Source organism: Leopardus geoffroyi, chromosome C2, assembly GCF_018350155.1.
Source record: "Leopardus geoffroyi isolate Oge1 chromosome C2, O.geoffroyi_Oge1_pat1.0, whole genome shotgun sequence".
NCBI classification, from domain to species: domain Eukaryota; kingdom Metazoa; phylum Chordata; class Mammalia; order Carnivora; family Felidae; genus Leopardus; species Leopardus geoffroyi.
In genome coordinates this window covers 40,467,095-40,487,851 of record NC_059333.1, presented here as the reverse complement: position 1 = coordinate 40,487,851, position 20,757 = coordinate 40,467,095, and the positions used below count along the sequence as shown (strand labels likewise).

Sequence of the window (20,757 nt, the reverse complement as noted above, 5' to 3'; positions counted from 1 at the left end):
TTTGTTAGCAACATTTCTAAGTTTCTACCTTATCTTCTTCCAGCAGGTTCTTAGACCTATTCTCCCCTCACCTTTAAACACTCCTGGCCACTAGTGAACCAATTAGTCAATGGTGGTGGCTTTTTCTGGAAACAGTACTCACGACTTTCATCCCCCCACTGCCACTTCTGCTTTTAGTTCCCTTGATTTGCCACATTGTTTTCTTCATATTTTCCCTAACTTACAACTTATTTTTCTTCATGATTTGAATCTGAGAATGCTCACCATATTGTGACAGATCAAATGATCGGTTTTCATCACCACTCTGCCTCCTCAAGTTCCTGTTCTTGTGAGAAGTCCGCCAAAGGCTCACAGTCTACTTTAATCTCACTGGCTCTTCTTAGCTCATCCTTAAAAAAAAGAAAGAAAAAAAGAAAGAAACCAATGATTTCTTTTTTATTCTCTTGAAACTTTTTCGGCCAAAATACACGCTGACTTTGATGTACTGATGCAGCTGTAGCTCTTCCTCTGCTACCGACAGCCACTTTTTTCAAGTTTATTTATTTTGAGAGAGAAAAAGAGCAAGCAGGGGAGGGGCAGAGAGAGAGGGACAGAGAGAATCACAAGCAGGTCCTGTGCTGTCAGTGGGGAGTCTCGATTTCACGAACCAGGAGATCATTAAGTGAGCTGAAACCGAGACTGAAGCTCAACCAAATGAGCCACCCAGGTGCTCCCCCATAGCCACTTTTAAGTGAAACAGGTTTAGAAGTCAAAGAAGAAGAAAAGATGTGTGTGTGTGTGTGTGTGTGTGTGTGTGTGTGTGTGTATGAATATAAACTGTAATAGCTGTGTTATGAAATGCATACTAACTAAATAAGGATATTTGGCTAGTTCTTTTTGTAATTAACATTTATCAGTATCTACCAGACAATTAGAGAATCAATTAGAGAATTGCGAGCAAGTTTCATTATGACACTCGGGAGAATGGTCATATGACAATATGACATATTTATTCTACAATATTATGACAAAATTTATTCTACCTGGGGAGCAAAACTAGTGCTTACCAATAACTGAAAGGCAATCACAAATATTTTGAGATTTGAGGGGTTATGTGAAAGCCCTTTTCTAGTAGGCATGGGACATCAAATTGTTAACATTTAATATGGAATAAGTTAGTAGCATACTACATGTCATTCTCTGTGGGACTAAGGGTAGAATACCATAAGATTGCTGGCTATGTCAGCTGGGGTCAACATCTCATGGGAAAAAAAAGAAACTAATAATTTTGGTCTTTCCTAATTCATAGAGTTGATAAGAGAATCAAAGAAAATAATGTACTTGTACATACTTTGGAAGATATAAGGATTGTATAAATGTAACTTATTTTAAGCCTTTGGGTTACTCATTGGCAATCTTTCTACTGCTTGTCTAGATCAGTCAGGAAATCAATGGACATCACTTTCAGTTAAAAAATTAATTGTTTTGCTTGACATGTTCCATGAGTACATGGACTTTTGACTTGGTCATATTTAGCATCATTCAAAATAAATTCAAAATTTGATTAACTGGAGTTAGTATTCACATGGTCATGCAAAACTTACAAAACATAAATACTACTGCTAGTCAAATCTGTAAGACTTAGCCACTTAATTTTTGGTTTGTTCCATTGCCTTCAAGATAGAAAACTAGTAACATTAATAGTAACAAATTTATAATATTGATTTTAACCAAGTGTACCAGTATCAACTCTAAAACTCATTACTTAAAATTTACCTCTTAAATTTAAAGAATGTAAAAATACAACCCATCATTTTATGAAGTGCTATTAAGTAATTATTCTAAAACAACATATTATTATATTCCCAAGTATCTAATTGCATCTTTGATGGTATGTGACCATCTTATTACATATTTCTCTTAGAGACAGGCAGTAAGCAATGCATCCAATTCTCTGCATACAAGTATAAATCATGGTAAAGTGGTTCTTATTCTAGGAAACCAATGTTATTGAAATATTTACTCATGTCTATCTATTTTACTTTTGTCTATCAGATTCTAAGATTTAGACTTGCTCATAATTACTACTTCCCAAAGTTGGGTTGAAGTATTTCTACTGCTCAAAAACAAATTAAAATATCCATATAGAAATGTAAAAAAGCAGAATGTTAAAGTTAAAAATTAAAATTATCACACAGACACAACTATAATTATCAGTGCAAAATCCTTGAAAAGAGGTCCAGCAAGTTTGAATTAAATTTTTCACATTCAATATTAAATTTTTCCTAAATTTACTAAAGTCTGTAGTTTGTTAATATTAAGCATAGATTGTGATTGAAATACTAATTAATATTAAATCTCATTTTAGGGAATTTATAAAATACAAAAACATTTAACTTCATATTAGCTAATATTCTTTTATTATCTTATATACATTCAAACTTTATGATCTTAAATGTTGGCATGGGGGCACCTGGGTGGCTTGGTCGGTTAAGCGTCCGACTTCGGCTCAGGTCATGATCTCATAGCCCGTGAGTTCTAGCCCCGCGTCGGGCTCTGTGCTGACCGCTCAAAGCCTGCAGCCTGTTTCAGATTCTGTGTGTCCCTCTGTCTCTGCCCCTCCCCTGTTCATGCTCTGTCTCTCTCTGTCTCAAAAATAAATAAAAACGTTGAAAAAAAAATAAAAAAAAATGTTGGCATGATGGAGATACTGGTCAATATGAAGTTTTTTTAATTAATAAATAAGTTAATTTTCCAGTTTTATTTCTCTATACAACTTACCAAACCCAGAATAAATGGGTTGGTGGGGAGGGGAAATCAGAAGATATTTTGAAAAGAAAGAGCACTATAATGATGATGTCAAAGAAAAAAAAGAAGAGAAAAAATAATAACAAAGAGCCTAGTTAAAATTAGGTAATTTACTAAAATACTAGCATTCTTCTATGAATTTAAATAATCCAAACTCACAAACCAGATAAAAAAAAAAAACTGTCCTATAAAAATGAGCCAAAAACTAAAACAATTGACACAACAAGGTAAAAATATTCAAGAGCTGAGAATAAAATCTAATCATCTTATGCCAATTGGATTAGCAATTAAAATACTTATATGTACATCAGGTTGTGGAGAAGTGAACACAACCATACAAATTTACAGTGACAGTTGGTAAAATTCTTTTCAAAAGAACCTTGGCCGTAAGCAACATGTCCCAAAAATGTTTATTATATCTGATTAGTAATCCCATTGCTGGAATTTATTATGCAGATATAATTTAAATGAAGTAAAATAGTACATGTATAAGACAACTCATTGAACTGTTTATAACAGTGAAAAACTCCAAGTAAACTCTCTTTGTTGTTCTATGGGTAACAAGGAAGTTAAAGGATATCTTTCCTGCTCCCTAGAATTTTAGGCCAGAGCTGAAGACAGAAAGGCAACAAGAACCAATATATAACTTTGTAAATCTAGCAATAAGGTTCTATAAATTTCAATAAGTTGTTGACGTTAGTCAAACTCCTGCAGTGCATACAGAGAGGATTCTAAAGGTACCTTATGCCACAGACTGAATGTTTATGTCTCCCCCAAATTCATTATGTTGACACCTAATCCACAATGTGATACTATTAGGAGGTGGACCTTTGGGAAGCCACTAGGTGACCAGGGTAAAACCCTCATGAATGGGATCACTAATCCCTTAAAAAGGAGGGCCCAGACAGAGAGCTCTCTCTTCCCTTCCTCCCCTGGGAGGATTAGAAGAGAGGAGACAGCCATCCATAAACCAGGAAACAAACACACTAGCACCACATCTGTGAATACTTTGATCTGAGACTTCCTAGCTTCCAAGAACTGCGAGAAATAAATTTCTGTTGTTTGTAAGCCATCCAGTCTATGGTACTTTGTTATAGCATCCTGAACTAAGATACCCATTATACTCTTCCCTCACATCTGGAGCTAAGATGGGACAGGTAAAGTTCCTAGTGATCAAAATTTAAGGAGGTACATACACATCCCTGAGAGTAAATGCCTACTTAAATACTTTGCTTTAGATTCCTTTCCTGATTGGATTGGTTTAGCCTAGCGGCTCGATGGTATGTCTGTGTGATACATAAACAGGGGAAAGCACAGTTAGAGAGAGGCAGGGATAGGGAATAGGGGGCTGAAGAAAGGGTGGTGGTAGAGGAGTCTAAAAGCCACTATTTGGCACGAGAGGATTGCAGGTCTCCTGTGCATCAAGTGGAGGTCTGGGATGACATTTAGGTCTAATCTGTCATCTTCCACCATTCCTCCTGTTCTACAGATTCTTCTGCTTCTGGAGTTACCTTATTCTGTGATCAGCCTTCCTGGTGTGGTTCTGGCAGAATGTCGCAAATACAGAATCTTCCAGATTTTCTCTCGACACATAAAAAATATGCAACCTTGCTATGCTAAACAGAAGGTTTGACTCTTTACTATCACCTTGCCTTCAGTCCCATTGCCTTGTACATGGATTATTTTTAGAGTTCTGTAGACTCTGTATCAATTGTTATCAGTACCGTCAATATTTGGGGGAAAAATCTGAAGATTTGTGTCTTACATATGCATGTACTTAGTACAGCTCTTTCTAGTTTCTCTCATTCATTCAGAGGGTTGTTTTACATCTACGCTAAGGTGTCTCTGGTGAGAGTACCGCTCTTTCTAGTTTCTCTCATTCAGAGGGTTGTTTTACATCTACGCTAAGGTGTCTCTGGTGAGAGCTCTTCAAACACGAAGCAATAAATATGTGCAGAATTCTCAGAGTTTTACTGCATTTGTATAATTCTTTAGAGCAACCAAAAATAAATCACAAGAACTCTTGTTTTCCTTCCTGATAATGGTGTCTCTTTGAGACCCTACAAAAGCAGCATGACATTCTGGAGGTTAGCAGACAGTTTTCACGGAATATGTACTTGTCAATTAAACTTCTGACAAAGAATATCTTTCTACTAACTCTCTCGAATTTGACAGAGCTGTGCTTTATATAGCATGGCTTCATCAGCAACCTGAGCAATAGTACCGAGGCGACATCTGCAAAATCAATGAATGATGAAAAATTTGACGCATATTTTAAAATATCTTAGTAATCTTATCCTTTGTCTCCCTTAACTTTTTAGATTAAAACTTCCTTAAAAAAAACAAAAACTTCCTTTATGTTACTTGGAGTAGAGGCATCTGAAAGCTTGCCAGAAGTAGAGGTCAAGTCACATTCCAGCTGTGCATCTCATTTATAAAATGTAACAATTAGCAGGATGTCAAAAGCATTGCTTATTTATAAAATTTAACAGTTTGCATGATGCCAAAACCATTGCTTAGTTCATATACAGAAAGATAATAAAAAGCCAGAGCTCTCAGCAATTCAACAAGTGTACCACTCCCAACTAATCTAAGAGAACAATAATGATGTAGTCTAACACAATTCAAAAAGCTATGTTGAATGAAGGCACCTGGGTGGCTCAGTTGGTTGAGCGTACAACTCTTGATTTCAGCTCAGGTCATGATCTCAACCGTGGGGCCTGTTTTAGATTCTCTCTCTCGCTCTCTCAAATTAAAAAATAAATATAAACCATCTTATTAAAAAAAAAGCTATGTTGAACAAAGGTAATACCTCTTCTTTGATAGCATTCAGTTGCAGGGCTACCAAATCAGCAAAACTGATACTTTTCTGTACATTGGGAAATGTAACAATTAGCATTTAGTTTCATTTGTGTCTCTGTGCACGTGCCTGTATACATGGGTGTGGCTATTTGTAACATCAGAAGAACTGTGGACTCATAACGTTCAAATTGGTCTACTTTGTGCATATACTTTTTGTTTATGAAAATATTTCTGTAATTCATTTTCTTAGTTCGATATAACAATTTTGAAGTTTTAAGGAGGAAAAGAATGATTATAGTTCTTTTGTGGAAAATAATAAGAAGCCCAGGGAGTATTAATTCATTGAACTTTCATTTGTTTATTAAATATGCATTTGCTGATTTTTTTAAACCTTATTTTTATCAGTAGTTACTGGGTACACAAAAACTAGACATATTCCTTGCTTTTCAGAAGCTCATGACATGATGAGAGTGGGGGAGATATTTTTTTATACATAATTGCACATAAATACAATACATTCAACTATAAATACATACAAATAAGAGCTGTGAGAGGTCAGTAAGTTGAATAGCAATTTCTAGAGAGACTCTAGGAAGATTTTATTGAGGATGTGATTGCTAAGTGGCTCTTGGTTGAGAAATTTGGAATGGCAGGTTAATCTGGTTTAGAGATGAAGTTGAAAATGTCGACAGAGGCCAGACTGTGAAGAATCTTTAGATCGGGTTAAAGGTTAAAAGTACTTGATTTTTATCACTCTTCTACTCCCTTGCTTTTGCCACACCTATTGCCTCCCAAGTACTATCCAAAATATTAAACAACTTAACAAATTATATAAAATATATAACACTTATAAGTCAGAAAATCAGGAAAGTGTTGTTGTAGAAACTAATCAAAGAGAGTTTTAAGAAAGAGTTTCTGAAGCTAAAAGTATTAAGAATAAGTAGAACCACAAGAATTTGATTAAAGACATACAATATAAAAAGGAGTAAATTCTGACATCACTAACATAAAGTGTGAAAGGATAAAACTGTAAAGCTTTTGCATATGATTGAAGTTAGGTTGTTATCGGTTTGTAGCATACTGTTATAATTATAAGAAGTTTTGTGCAAGCCTCTTGGCAACCATGAAGAAAAAACCTACAGTAGATTAAAAAAGATTAAGAGAAAAGAATCAAGTATATTACTACCAAAAAACTCCATCAAATCACAAAGGAAGACAGCAAGAGAGGAAAACAAAAGAATTACAAAACAGACAGAAAACAACACAATGGCAATGGTAAGTCTTTTTCTATCAATAAATTACTTCAAATCAATCAAATTACTCACCAATCAAAAGACGTAAAGTGGCTGAATGGATGAAAAAAATTTCCAAATGAATGCTGTCCATAAAAGACTCAGTTTAGATTTAAAGATACACATGGAGTAAAGTGAAAGGATGGACAAATATAATCCATTCAAATGGTAACCAAAGGAAAGCAGCTGGCTATACTTAAGCCACACAAAACAGATTTTTAGTCAAAAATTGTCTTGAAAGACAAAATGTTTAGCAATATTATCAAAAAAGAGTCAATTTCACCAAAAAAATATAACGATTATAAATATACATGCACTCAACACTGGAGCACCTAGTACATGAAGCAAATGCTGACTGATTAAAAGAGAAATAGACAACAATACAATAGTAATAGACTTTATTACTCCACCATCAATAATGGAGAAAATCAATAAGGCAAAAGTTCATTTGAACAACACTAGAATAAATGGAACGGACAGACACATACAGAATGTTTCGCTCAACAGCAGAATACACATTCTTCTCAAGTGCATGTAGAATATTCTCCAAGACAGATTACATCCCAAGTCACAAACGAATCTCAACAAATTTAAGGAGACTAAAATCATTCAAAGTATGTTTTCCAATCACAATGAAATAAAGCTACAATAACAAAAGGAAAATGAGAAAACTCACAAATGCATGGAAATTAAACAATGTACTCTTGAACAACCACTGGATCAAAAAATAAATCAAAAGGGAAATTAGAAACTATCTTAAGACACATGAAAATAAAAACATAACATACAAAAAGTTACAGAATATAGCAAAGCAGTATAAAGAGGGAATTTTATGTCAGTAAATGTCTATATTAAAAAATAAGAAAGTTCTTAATTAAATAATTTAACTTTGCTCCTCAAGGAATTAAAAGGGGAAGAACAAACTAAGCTCAAAGTTAGTAGAAAGAAATAATAAAAAATGATAAACCAACGCGTTGGGTTTTTTTGAAAAGATCAACAAAGTCTTTAGTTAGACTAATCAAGAAAAAAAGATGCCACAGAAATGAACAGGATCATAAGAGATTATTACGAATAATTATATACCAATAAATTGGAAATGTAAAATCAATGGATAAATTCCTAGAAACACACAATGGAATAAGACTGAATCAAGAAAAAATAGCATGAATCGATGAATAACAAATAAGGAAATTGAATCTGAAATAAAAAATATTCTATCAAAGAAAAAGTCCAGGACCAAATGACTTCACAAGTTAATTCCACCAAACATTAAAAAAAATAATACTGATCCTTCTTAAACTCATCCAAAAATAGAAGAAGAAAGAAACACTTCCAAACTCATTTTATGAGGCTGGCATCACCCTGATATCAAAGCCAATAAAGATACCATAAGAAAAGAAAACTACAGGCCAATTTCTCTCATAAATATGGATGCAAAATTCTTCAACAAATTCTTAGCCTACCAAATCAACATTACATTACAAGGATGATACAGATGGACCAAGTGGGGTTAATCCCTGGTATGTAAGGATGGTTCAACATATGTCACTGAATCAATGTGATATACTGTATTAGAAGAATGAGGGATAAAAATTCCACAATAATCTCAACAAACGCAGAAAAGCATTTCAAATTCAACACACTTTCATGATAAAAACCCTCAACAAAATAGGTATAGAAGGAACTTACCTCAACACAATAAAGACCACATACAGAAAGCCCACAGCTAGTATCATACTCAGTGATGAAAAATTGAAGACTTTTCCTTCAAGATCTGGAACAAGGCAAGGATGCCTGCTGTCATCATTTTTATTCAACATAGTACTAGAAGTCCTAGCCAGGACAATCAGGCAAGACAAAGAAATGCAAGGAATCCAAATGAGAGAGGAAGAAGTAAAATTATTTCTGTTTGCAGATAACATGATCTTATATGTAGAAAATCCTAAAGATTACACACACACACACACACACACACACACACAAACCCTCATTAGAACTAAAAAGTGAATTCAGCAAAGTTGCAGTATGCAAAATCAGCATATAAAAATTACATTTTTCTATGTACCAACAACGTGCTATCTGAAAAGAAACTTCTAACAACAATCCCATTGACAATAGGATAAAAAATCCCAAAATATTTAGAAATAAGTTTAACCAAGAAGGTAGAGGACATGTACACTGAAAACCATAAAATACTGATTACAGAAAAAGCAGACACAAATAACTACAAAGACATTTTGTGTTATGGATTGGAAGAGTTAATATCATTCAAATGTCCATACTACCCAAAACAATCTGCAGATTTCAGTGCAATCCCTATCAAAATCCCAAAGTCATTTTTCACAGAAATAGAAAAACAATCCTAAAATTTATATGGCACAACAAAAGGTCCTATAGAGCCAAAGCAATTCTGTGCAAGAAGAACAAGGATGGAGGTATCATGCTTCTTAATTTTGAAATATATTACAAAGGTACAATAATCAAAATAGTATGGTACCGGCATAAAAACAGACATATAGACCAATGGAACAGAATAGAGAGCCCCAAAATAAAATCCACATATAAGTGTCACTTGATCTTTGAGAAAGGTGCCAAGAATACACAACAGGGAAAATACAGCCTCTTCTATAAATGGTGTTGGGAAAACTGAATATACACATGTAAAAGAACGAAATTGAACCTTTATCTTATACCATACACAAAAATTTGCTAAAACTGGATTAAAGACCTAAGCATAAGACCTGAAACACTAAAACTTCTAGAGGGAAACATAAGGAAAAATCTTTTTGACATTGATTTTAGCAGTAATTCTTGGATAAGACATCAAAAGTGCAGGCAGCAAAAGCAAAAATAGGCAAGTGGGACTATATCAAACTAAAAATCTTTCATAGCAAGAAAACAATAAAGAGAATGAAAAGGCAACCTATGGAATGGGAGAAAATATTTGCAAGTCATATATCTGATAAAGGTTTAATATCCAAAATATATAAGAGCAAAAGCAAACAAAACAAAACAAACAAACAAACAAACAAAAAACCCTGGGCATCTGAATAGATGCGTCTCCAAATAAGGCATACAAAGAGTCTACAGGTATATTAAAAAGTACTCAACATTATGAATCATCAGGAAAATGCAAATTAAAACCAGAATAATACCATTTCACATCTGTTAGAATGGCTATTATCAATAAGACAACAGATAACAAATTTGTCAAGGATGTGGAGAAAAGGGAACCCTAGTGCACTGCAGTGGGAAAATGAACTGTTGTAGCCACTATGGAAACTGCATGAAGAGTACCTAAAAAATTAAAAACAGAACTACCATATAGTTCATCAATCTCATTTCTGGGTACCTATCCAAAGGAATTAAAATTATAATCTTGAAAATATAACTGCATGCCTATGTTCACTGCAGCACTATGCACAAAACCAAGATCAAAAACCACCCAAATGGATACAGAATGTGTGTGTGTGTGTGTGTGTGTGTGTGTGTATACACACACTGGAATACTATTTTTTCAGCCTTAAAAAGAAGGAAATTCTACCATTCACAACAACATGAAAAGAACTGTAGGATATCACCTTAATGGAAAAAGCCAGTCACAAAAGGATAACTACTACATGATCCTTTTTATATGAAGAATCTAAGATAGTCAAACTCTTATAAACAGAGAGTAGAATGGTGATTGCCAGGGCCTAGGGGGAGGGGAAAACAGAGAGGTATTAGTCAAAGGGTACGAAGTTTCAGTTATGGGAGATGAATGCATCCTAAAGACATATCGAACAGCATAACACCTATTTATGTTTTAAATTTTTTTATGTTTATTTTTGAGAGAGACAGACAGACAGAGCATGAGTGGGGGAGGGTGCGAGGGAGAGGGAGACACAGAATCCGAAGCAGGCTCTAGGCTCCGAGCTGTCAGCACAGAGCCCAATGTGGGGCTTGAATTCACAAACCATGAGATCCTGACCTGAGCTGAAGTCAGATGCTTAACCGACTGAGCCACCCAGGAGCCCAACACCTATATTAATAACACAGTACTGTATATTTTAAAATTTGCTAAGACGGTAGATCTTATGTTAAGTGTTCTTATTACCAAGAAATAATGAAGAGGGCAAGATAAAACTTTTGGAAGTGACAGATATGTTTATGGCATGGATTTTGGTGACAGTTTCACAGATGTATACTTATGTCCAAAGATACCAAGTTGTATACATACTTTAAATATTTACAGCTTTTTACATGTGAATTTTACCTCAATAAAGTGGTTGTAAAAAAAAGAAGTAACTTCTATAAATTATAGCAGATACTGCCAAGTGATAAGATGGGATGAAAGTGGAAGGTTGTTTTTGAATTTACCCATTTGGAGATCACTGGTGATTTCAGTAAGAACAACCACAGAGAATGATAGCTCCCTAGCCACTCAACTAAGTCCTTCTTCTCCACTAGAATCATATATTTGCACATGTTGTCGTTTGCTTAACCACATGCTTTTGTCATGTTTCAAATTTCCTCAAGGCTTGGCTGTCTTCAAATGACATTGAAAAATTAATCCAAACTAAGTCATTGAGGGAGAGTAGATGGATTAATGTATTCCTCAAAGAAAACTTAGATAAAAATCCTGAAATAATTGCCTAGATAACTTGTTTAATATACCAGAAAGGACAAAAACACCTTCAATGATATGCTGTAAAGAGGGAGGAAGTGAAATGCTAGGTTGGTCACTCTTGCTTCCATAAGGAAAGCTACTAAGACATTATCATCTGCTACTGAAGAATGATGTTTCTGTGTCTGCAGTAATCAATGGCTTCTAATTTTACATTTGGTGTAAAATTCAGTTAAGAATTTTAATTAGCCAATATCGAATAACTATAGGAATTTGTACTCCCCATCATGTAACCTCCCTGGTCAAAACTTTTCAATGTCTCTCTGCTGATAAGTTGTATAACCTTAAGTCATCCAAGTTCAATTTGGCAGTACTTTCCTTTTCCATAAAATGAGATGATGCTTTCTTTTTAGTATTGATTTGGGAATTAAACAGAAACATATGTAAAGCAGCTAATATAGTGCATGCATCTTCAAATATGTTAACTTCATAGGAAATAGAAAACCTCACATAGGCTCATTTGTTAATTAGGTACCAAGCTACTTTTGTAGTGTATCTCCTGATCCTACCCTGGGTCTAGTTTGCAACTGAAATACGTTAGGTTACTCACTTTTCTGTTAAAAAAATCTTTCAGGGGCACCTGGGTGGTTCAGTTGGTTAAGCATCCGACTTCAGCTCAGGTTATAATCTCATAGTTCATGGGTTCAAGCCCCACATCGGGCTCTGTACTGACAGCTCAAAGCCTGGAGCCTACTTCAGATTCTGTGTCTCTCTCTCTCTCTGTCCCTCCCCCCTCCACTCTCTCTCTCTTTCAAAAATAAATAAAACATTTAAAAAATTTAAAAAAAGGGCAGAAATTTTTATTTAAAAAATCTCTCATACTTCTGTGTCAATTCATATTTTTTTGTTTGATTCACTGAAAATACTCCAAATCTGACAATTTCTACTCATCAAAATCCTGCAACTATCATTTCAAGTGATATGAGGTTAAGTCTCTCCTGTTTATGATAGCCAAAAGTTATTTTCTTCCATGAATTCCCATGACATATTATTCCTACCTTTTGCAGACTTGTATTTTTGTGGCAGATACCACAGGTTGATCCATTCAATACCCTTTCTACATTTTTTGTCTTCTATCTCTTTCACCAGAGAGGCTCCAAAATGATAAGCAACAGCATCAAGTTGTAAAGATTATCCATGTGCCACGTATCCCCTCAATTCCTCGGAGTTTTGTGTTTATTTTATTTTGACACTTCAGAAATGGAAAGGAAAACATGTAAGTAATTCTTCTCTTGCGGTGGTGTCTACATTTCTCAAGAATTTTCCCTCCTAGGGGCATCTGGATGGCTCAGTCGGTTGAGCACCTGACTTCGCTCAGGTCGTGATCTCACAGTTCATACTGATCTCACAGTGCACTGACAGCTCAGAGCCTGGAGCCTGCTTCGGATTCTGTGTCTTCCTCTCTCTCTGCCCCTCACCTGCTCATGCTCTTTCTCTCAAAAATAAACAAACATTAAAAGGAAAAGAATTTTCCCTCCTATATAAAAACAATTTTTCAGGTTGCTACATAGGTGTGCCAACACTAGAGACATGACCATTTCCTTACCAATTATATTACATCAATTCTGACCTCATTTTACTACTTTCTAATGAGTTAGGACAGGAAATGAGTAGTACAGAAGATGGAGAAAAAAGTACTTAATATCTACTTATATATGAGCTACATTCTTATGTATTATCTTTTAGTCATCACAAGATGCTAGTGAAGTAGCTTTCGTTATTCAGAAATTTACAGATGAATATATTAAGGCTTAGATAAATTAGGTAATTTTGCTAAAATCACACACTAAGTGATGGTGCTGGGATTCAAACCCATCAGTTTCGGGTCCTAATGGTCTCGATCACTTTGAATTGCATCACACTGCCTTGTTCCTTACTTTAAATATGAAAGTACCAGGTATAAAATATCCTTTGTTTTTACCAGTTAGATCTTACATAGCCTGGTAATCATTTTTAAAAATGTTATTAAGATTATACTAGAGGTATGCTGGACTTAGCTCCCACTGGCCAAAAACCATTGGGCACATTTCTTCCCAAATGTGTTCAGTGACTTCATTTTGTTACTTTGAAATTGATCATGATACGGGGCGCCTGGGTGGCTCAGTCGGTTAAGCGTCCGACTTTGGCTCAGGTCATGATCTCGGGTTCGTGAGTTCAAGCCCCGCTTCAGGCTCTGTGCTGACCACTCAGAGCCTGGAGCCTGTTTCAGATTCTGTGTCTCCCTCTCTCTCTGACCCCCCCCCCCCCGTTCATGCTCTGTCTCTCTCTGTCTCAAAAATAAATAAACGTCAAAAAAAATTAAAAAAAAAAAGAAATTGATCATGATACACTGTTTGCAATAGGAAAATCGGCAAACTCTACAAATCTGGGCTCTTGCTCTCCCTCCCAACGTTGGTTGGTAAATATTTACTGGAACACCACTAGTCAAACATTTTCATCCAGAATCTTTAAAAGCATTTTTTAAAATAATTTTAATATTAATCTCTTTCCTTTGTTATTACATATCTTTCAGAGCTGAGTTTTCATCAGTTGACATTTGAAATATTATTGTCATATCCTTTATGCTGCAAAGACTTCCCACTATTACAAAACAAAATCCATCAATTTCCTTTATTCCCCTTATTTACTCATAACCCTACCTTGCTCCTTTTTCAAATTGCAATTTAAATGTGTCATTGTGCCAAGAACTATTGAATTCAAGTAGTTTCCAAACTTGCCTGTAGGAATGCTTTTTTCACAACAGAACTCTATTGAATGTCCAAAAATAACTGAACTGCAAGGGAAGATTTAAAAATAATCATTTAAAGAAGCAGTGAGCCAGAGTGTTGGATAAGTCCTAATTTTATGACCCCTGTTCACATATAACTGAAAATATCTTAACTGAGAATTTAAGAAGTATGAAGTAAGTAGCCGTTTTTAACTATGAGAAGAGAGAAGTTAATGAAGTATCTGAAATCAGGATTATATATGAGTACCTAGTCTATGATCAATTGGTACATTAAAAAAGAGTTAGATCATTTGGGGGAAAATAAGAAAGTTTTAGTATTCTAAGCTTATAAGAGCTGACAGAAGCTCTATCTCAGCTAAAGAATTCAATGTATACACATCTGGCCAAATGCTTCTTAAAATTAATAACACCTGTGCAAAGTTACAATTTATCTTTCTTCACATGATGTATAAGCTGGGTCAAAGCCACAACTTGAGGAATTTCTTTACAAGATTGCATATAGTTCTTTGCCCACTTGAATTCATATTAAAATAACTTATAAACCAGTAAAGAAGAAAATGATTGAGCTACTGTTAAAAACTAGTGATACCTGACATCTTCCTGGCACAAATTTCAGGAATTTCTGCTTGAAATAGTGTGAATCAATCTGATGGAAGGCATAGTGAAAAGTAATTAAAATTTTACCTCCTTCAGAAAAGCTGTGTATCTGGAATGAATGAAGCAAAGAGAGTGCTAGCAGGCTCTATCTGACATACCATACATGTGGGTAAAGTAATGGCAGCAAAAGAAAGTTTGGGTAGGAAGGGGAGGTATTATTCCCATACCTGCTGTTTCCTTGGAGCCTTGAGAGGCATGCTAATCCAGAAATGTGTCATTTGGCCAAACAAGGAATTGGACACTACTGAAGTTTATTGTGGCTTGGGCAGGAACATCAAATGGAATAGATGATAACATTTTGATGAAAGAAGTTTCTTTTGAAACCATTTGTTCCCTTCACTTTCTATCAGGCCACACAATCTTAGAAATGATAAGAAATTTAAGCAATGATCTATATCAATTTCTAATAGAATACACATCAACTCTACTTGGCTATAATATCAAAAAATAAACTAATCAAGGAATTATCCATCAGTGTCAAAAAATAGTGACAAAAGAAGAAATAAGAAAACACGGAAAAAATTTTGGTCCAGGTATAATGGAATCTGATATTTAAAGAAGGTAATTAAAATTGTAAGGTAAGCTCACCTATTAAAAGGGAAAGATACCCAGATCAACTATCCAGATTAGGTAAAGATGAAAGCTAATAATACTTTGTTTGTAAGAAAAATTCAACTATAAAATGATTCAGGCCAACAAATTTGAGGCAGACCTATAAAAAAGAAGATAATATCAGAGAAGATGAATTCAATGAAAATAAAAGATGAAATAAATTTCATATAGGAAAACTAGACAATCATATATCTTTAAGTGCCCAATAATCAAGCACCACAATATACAAAAGACCCATAAGCTGGATATCCAGTGGGAAATAGACAAATAATGACTGTAGAGGGAGACTTTAATGGATCTCTATAAATAAGTAACAGTTAATCATATAAAATAACAAGAATATAGGAATGCAAGCTGGTGCAGCCACTCTGGAAAACGGTATGGATTTTCCTCAGAAAACTAAAAATAGAACTACCCTAGACCCAGCAATTGCACTACTAGGCATTTTTCCACGGGATACAGGTGTGCTGTTTCAAAGGGACACTTGCACTCCCATGTTTATAGCAGCACTATCAACAATAGCCAAAATATGGAAAGAGCCCAAATGTCCATCGATGGATGAATGGATAAAGAATATGTGGTGTATATATATATATACGTATATATACAAATACATATACATATGTGTATATATATATGTATATATGTATATACATATACATATGTATACATATATACGTGTATATATACATATATATACACATGTATATGTATATATACATGTGTATATATATGTATACGTATACATATATACACATGTATATATATACATGTGTATATGTATATACATATATACGTATATATGTATACATATGTATATGTATATATATGTGTGTGTGTGTGTATATATATATATATATATATACACACACACACACACACAATGGAGTATTATGTGTGTATTATGCGGCAACCAAAAAGAATGAAATCTTGCCATTTGCAACCACGTGGATGGAACTGGAGGGTATTATGCTAAGTGAAATTAGTCAGTCAGAGAAAGACAAATATCCTATGACTTCACTCATATGAGGACTTTAAGATACAAAACAGATGAACATAAGGGAAGGGAAACAAAAATAATATAAAAACTGGGAGAGGGACAAAACAGAAGAGACTTATAAATATGGAGAACAAACTGAGGGTTACTGGAGGGGTTGTGGGAGGGGGGATGGGCTAAATATATACATATACACATGTATATGTATATATACATATGTATATATATGTATACGTATACATATATACACATGTATATATATACATGTGTATATGTATATACATATATACGTATATATGTATACATATGTATATGTATATATATGTGTGTGTGTGTGTATATATATATATATATACACACACACACACACACAATGGAGTATTATGTGTGTATTATGCGGCAACCAAAAAGAATGAAATCTTGCCATTTGCAACCACGTGGATGGAACTGGAGGGTATTATGCTAAGTGAAATTAGTCAGTCAGAGAAAGACAAATATCCTATGACTTCACTCATATGAGGACTTTAAGATACAAAACAGATGAACATAAGGGAAGGGAAACAAAAATAATATAAAAACTGGGAGAGGGACAAAACAGAAGAGACTTATAAATATGGAGAACAAACTGAGGGTTACTGGAGGGGTTGTGGGAGGGGGGATGGGCTAAATGGGTAAGGGGCACTAAGGAATCTACTCTGAAATCATTGTTGCACTATATGCTAACTAATTTGAATGTAAATTTTAAAAAATAAAAAATAAAGTTAAAAAAATAAAATATATGCATAAAATAACAAGAATATAAAAGTGATGAATACACTGCTTCTTAATGTCATACACAGCACATAATTCACTGTCTTTCAAGTGTGCAGTGATATTTCACACAATTCAACACATATAAAACAAAAAGAAAACCTTGTAAAAGCAGCTCAAATAGTAATCATGCTGTCCACATTTTCTGGTCACAATATAATAATAAAAATAAGCATCACTGAAAATATTTAAATACAAAAACTTAAAACTTTGTCACTTTCTTCAAAATAACTTCTAAATTAAAGAATAACATTAGACTTCAACGGTACACTATTTGGTTTATACTTTTGAGAATAATATATAGTAATTCTAATAGAATAGCTTTATAAACATAATTATATATTGTTTTTGCTTAAAAAATAAGCAGACAAAATTTTTGGATTCAGAATATATTATTGTCTATTTTAAATAGCTAAGAGAATAAAAATTCACTTATATTAACAAGAATTTGTCACATTAAATAGAATAAGGATAAATGAATAAAAATAAGTGACTTTTCTGTGAACTAGCCATAAGCACAAGAAGATGTAATAAGAAATACTTATAAGTCATATTAATATTCCATAACATAAAATACCTAGGAAAAACCCAAAAAAGAAATGTGTAGAACCAATAAAAAGTCAATTATAAAACTTAATTCACAATAAGAAATAAGTCCTAAATAAGTTGAGAGATATCATATTCCTACAAGGGAAATTGAGTTAGTCCTTTCACATTACATGTACTCAAAATGCTTATTCCAGGGGCGCCTGGGTGGCTCAGTCAGTTAAGCATCTGACTCTTGACTTCGGTTCTGGTTATGATCTCACGGTTTCTGAAAGTGCAGAGCTTGCCTGGGATTCTCTCTTTCCCTCTCTCTCGGCCCCTCTCCAGCTTGCATGTATGCACTGACTCTCTCTCTCAAAATAAATAAATAAACTTAAAAAGAATGCTTATTGAAGGTGCACCTGGGTGGCTTAATTGGTTGAGTGACTTCTGTTCAGGTCATGATCTCACAGTTCATGGGTTTGAGCCCCATGTTGAACTTTGTACTGACAGCACAGAACCTGCTTTGGATTCTCTGTCTCCCTCTCTGCCCCTCCCCTGCTCACGCTTTCTCTCTCTCAATAATAAATAAACATTTAAAAAAAAATAAAAAAAAAAACAAATAAAAAAAAGCTTATTCCAATAAGAAACTCAAATTTTTGATATCTCAGAAAATTACCCGTGCTCACTAAGGGGTAACACACAGGAAAGAATACACAACATTTTGGAGAATGATAGAAAACCCTTGCATACAGTTGCTAAAATAATGCCACTACTAAAAGTAGTGCCACTGTTGCAACAACTGAGAGAGAGCCACTAAACAGAACTTATCACTGCAAACAGGAGCACCTATAGACAATAAATTTAATATTTCTTACAAGTGAAGATAGAATGACCTTTCAAAACATGGTATTAAGACAACAGGGTAAATATTTAGGGATCAAAGGTCATAAATGATATATAAAAATGAATTAAAGCTTGATCAAAGAGCTAAATAGAAAATAACATCATAGCTATTGGAAAATATGAACAAATATCCAACTGATCTTCAGATGGAAAGTTGTAAACTTACTTTTGGTTTCGTGAAACTAAAACCAAACCGAAGTAAAAACCTGAAATGTTAAACCACATAAAATTCAATCTTAAGGGCCACCAATCATGGAACAAGTTCAAAGGTGTCAACAAAGGGGGAAATTTACAGCATATGACAGAGCTTTGAAAAAACATAAACATGTCCATAGCTACAGCAAAAAAAAAAGCATTGATAATTCAAAAAGGAGAAACTCAAATGACCATAAAAATAAAAGGAATTATATTCAACCTTATAAGTAATCAAAGGAAAAATACACCAATATCAACAAGAGTTGAGATGTATAATTTTGGCTATCAATTCAGCAAAAGTTTGTTAAAAACTAAGATATGATACTCAATTCTTGTGAGAAGGTTGTGATAGAATTGTGGAGACTTTTATTATTTTCTTTAAGTGATTTTATATATTCATGTTTTCAATAATGAGGAAAATGTTATTAGAATAAAATCACATTTTATATATTGAAAGCATCTGTAAAGTAAGTAATAGAAAAAATACTTTTCAGTTTTAAGTGTAACTTTTGCAATTCATTTTTTATTTAAACCTAACAATGAAAATGATAAAAAAAAATCTACCTTAAAAAGGAATCCAGAGAAGAAACAGTTTTTTTCTCAGATACTTTAGGGTCAAAGGACAACATATTCTATAGTTGGAAGGTGATTGGACCAAGTTGAAATGTGGATTTGTGCCCCCGCCCCTCACCATTTAAGACAAACAATTTAAATCTCTGGGTATCACTTCCCTCTTCCGTAAAATGGGGATAATCATTTCTGTCTGGATGTGAAGATAAAATGTAATGATACGTTGGAAAGCAACTATAAAAATTATCAGTTAATTCTCAAGCCATTCTGTTTGTATTCATGGAAGTATGTTTAGTTCTAGCTTTGTCAAGTTTTCTTCTACTCAATGAATTTGTGTCCAGGGCAGGAACATTCCTTCTACCTCTTATTTACATTTTGTGAGGTTCAATAACACTTTTGTATGCTATAGACAATCATACATTTATTCATTCAGAAAACACTTCCCTACTGTTTCACTATGAATTCTACATATTTGTATCTGACATTAAATTAGATGTTCTTCCAAAAAATCTAATGTTCCAATGTGTGATACTGGTTTTAAGGTAAACTTTTTTAGCCAGTGCAGAACTATTGTCTGTCTATAACTTTGCAATGGTGTGAAACACTTATATACTTTTTAAAAAGTGCAACAATCTTGACAGATTTTCTCCACTTAGGTCCTGAGGTAGCAAGAATATTTAATGAAAGGTTGCAAGTACTTTTAGTGACAGAGTATACTGAAAGGAAAAGCACAGAAAGGAAACTTGCACAGATTTTAGCTAAATCTTGCTAACCTTCTTTAGGACAAAAATGAAGTCTGTCAGAACTTAAACCCTTTCATCTGAAAGCCCCTTCCAGGATTATGCTTTATGAAGGGAAGAATACGAGCTTCTCTCTTCTGTGTTTTAGGACTAATGGTGGCTGATTGAGTTTAATAAGGAAAGGGGGAAAGGGAGATCCACAGATGAATTTGAGAGAAAATGGTTCTTGGAGCATTTGAAATTCAAGCTATTTTTCTCAAAATAGAAAGGGTGAAAATTACACAGTCTAGACTTTAGTTATGCAAGGTAAGAGTAAAGAGATCCATTGCTTTTATTTCAACTAGAATGATAAAGATTGACGGGTCCTTGCCTTGTCAAGCATAGCTGCCCAGAAGCCAAAGAACAGCTAAAAGATGCCTTGAATTATTCGTGTTGTGTTGCAGTGGCTACACTGGCTAACTCGCAGAGAG

General features: G+C 34.1%; 1 long non-coding RNA gene across 2 annotated transcripts in view; it reads right to left on the bottom strand.

Moving 5' to 3' along the window:
• LOC123610742 overlaps nt 1–20,757 on the bottom strand; it is a 98,782-nt gene that overhangs the window by 69,111 nt on the left and 8,914 nt on the right. For both annotated transcript variants that reach the window (XR_006718274.1, XR_006718275.1), the window contains exon 2: nt 265–389. This is a non-coding gene — a long non-coding RNA (uncharacterized LOC123610742). The remainder of the gene's footprint in view (nt 1–264; nt 390–20,757) is intronic.